Genomic DNA, 2,689 nt, shown 5'->3' on the forward strand with positions numbered 1-2,689 from the left:
CTGCAAGCAGCCTAGGATACCCTAACAACTGCAATGAAGAAAATTACCTTAAATATATGCTTGTGTAGATGATAGAGGCATTTATAGAGGAATTTAATAAATCCCTGTAATACAGGAACATACAACCAAACAGAGGCCATTAATAAAGAGAAAATGAGCGAAGTGCTCAAATACAGAAAAATACAAACAGGTGAAGGAAATGAAAAAAATGGTTCAAGAACTGAAAATGGAAGTAGAAAGAATAAAAAAAAAACCACAAACAAGACATTCTGGACATTCTTAAGGAAGAAAATAGAAATACTCAGGTAAGTATCGCCAAGAGAATACAAAAAAAAAAAAAATGGGAGAAAGGGTGTAGACAGTACAGTGGAAGAAATTGATACATCTGTCAAAGATGTTAAACCTAAAATACCCTTGACACAAAACATCAAAAAAAAAATCAAGGAATCTATGAAAAGAAGAAACCTGAGAATAATAGGAATAGAAGAGAAGATTCCCAGCTGCAAGGCTACAAAATACTTTCAACAACATCACAGAAAAAAAATTCCCAACCCAAACAAAGAGATGCCTATTAAGATGCCTACAGAAAACCAAATAGATTAGACCTGAGAACAAAATCCTCCCACCAACACAGGACAACAAGGGTCCTGGCACAGTTGTCCTACGGGGATTTCTAGATTCAACATGTCCAGATAGTGTTCCTACTGTGAAAACCCAACCATGTTTCTAATCGGCTCTGTCCTCTGAGCAATGGGAAGCTCATAGAATGGATATTTTTCTTGCCTATTTGGAGACGAGAGGGGTATCTTATTCCACTTTGGGGCAGGGACAGCACCCCAGGGTCCCATGCTCCCCACCCCACCATGCACACCTATGGGAAGTCCATTCCACAGGATTCTTTGCTGGCCTCAGCCACTGCACAAGGCTGAGCTTCTCACCCAAAAAACAGGAGAACATCTTGGAGATTTCTCCAGCCTGGAAGGAGAGCTGGCCAGGCATCTCGATCCCCTAAAACAACTGGACTGCTCCCTGCCCTCCGTGCACAGAATATGGAGTGTCCTGGTCAGTCTGTCTCTGTTTCTGTCTCTTCGTGTACATAAGTAACTTCCTGGTATATCTCAGCTGCTCTAGCATTTCGATCTTAGTTTTTTTTCTTTTTTAAAAAATATTTATGTGTAGACTACTCTCCCTGCATGTACACATGCAGGCCAGAAGAGGGCATCAGATCACATTATAGATGGTGGTGAGCCACTATGTGGTTGCTGGGAGTTGACTTCAGCACCTCTGGAAGAGCAGTCGGTGCTCTGAACCTCTGAGCCATCTCTCCAGTCCCTCCGTCCTTCCTTCCTCCCTCCCTCCCTCCCTCCCTCCCTTCCTTCCTTCATTATTTTCTTTCTTTTTTGTTTTTTGGGTTTTTTTTTTTTTTTGAAACAGTGTTTCTCTGTGTATGATTGGCTCTCCTGGAACTCCCTCTGTAAATCAGACTGGCCTTATACTCAGAGATCAGGCTGCCTCTGCCTCCTGAGTGCTGGGATTAAAGGGCTGCACCACCACTGCCCCAGCAAGCGGCTCTCAATTTTTTTCTTTTCTTTCTTTCTTTTTTTAAAATCCTAGGGTGTTCATTACAAAAGTAACTCTGTTCCTTAAGATGGGCTTAACAGTAGGATTTCTGGTATTGAGCACTGGCCCCAGGACCTCCGAACTTTCTGGGCTCACAGCGACAGGGGTCAGCTACAAGCAAGGTCTGATCATATTCGATGATATCTTTGATCTCCTTAGAGGCTTCATCCACATATTTTTGGTAATAAGCCATCAGGACTTTGGAGATGGACTGTTGGATAGCATAAATTTGGGCTACGTGACCACCACCCTTCAGGTGGACATGGATATCCACACCAACAAACCGCTCCTTGCCCAAAAGCAGAAAGGGCTCTTGTAGCTTGAACTGCAGCGCATGCGCAGCTCTATCATCTCCAAGGGACGTCCGCCGATGGGCCCATTTCCCCATTTGCAGTGCACTGCGCCACGGCTGTGGCTGTCTTCTTGGATCCAAAGACCTGCACGGGCTGCAGCGGACCCTTGGAAGGCATAGCTGCAAGTAATGAACACCGGGTCCTCACCGCAAAGCGCCACCACCGAAAAAGGGAAACTTGGAGCCACCCTGGCCCAAGCGGCTTTTTCTTAAACTGGACACACAGAGAATCGCCTCACACTGAAGATGGCTATAAGTGACAAACCCAAAATGCAAACATAAAATAAAAATCACAACTGATAGAAATAGACACACAAAATTAAAATATAATGCATTGAATCACTCACTCTTTGGTTTTTCGAGACAGGGTTTCTCTGTGTAGTCTTGGCTGTCCTGGACTCAACTTTGTAGACCAGGCTGGCCTCGAACTCACAGCGATCCGCCTGCCTCTGTCTCCCCAATGCTGGGATTAATGGTGTGCGCCACCACACCTGGCTGAATGACTCACTCTTAATAATAGGCTCACAGAAACATGCAACAAGAACACATTCCACCTACAAGAGATCCGAGTGGGCTTCTATTCCTTGACAGTGTTGCTAAGATGTCATGTGCACATTTCCCTTTTCCTTTCTGACATTGGTTCTTTCTCCTTCCTTAGGAAGAACAGTATTACTGGGAATTGTTTTGTTTACTGGTTTTAAGTTTCACACAGTCTCA

At 44.2% G+C, this 2,689-nt stretch overlaps 1 pseudogene across 1 annotated transcript; it reads right to left on the minus strand.

Annotated features, from left to right (window-relative positions):
• Positions 1-1,654: 1,654 nt before the first annotated feature.
• LOC311588795 (small ribosomal subunit protein uS9-like) lies at positions 1,655-2,090 on the minus strand (annotated as a pseudogene). The gene has a single exon. The product of its transcript is annotated as a small ribosomal subunit protein uS9-like (transcript).
• Between the last annotated feature and the right edge of the window lie 599 nt (positions 2,091-2,689).

The sequence above is a fragment of the Acomys minous genome, assembly GCF_964271855.1.
Source record: "Acomys minous genome assembly, chromosome: 17".
NCBI classification, from domain to species: Eukaryota; Metazoa; Chordata; class Mammalia; order Rodentia; family Muridae; genus Acomys; species Acomys minous.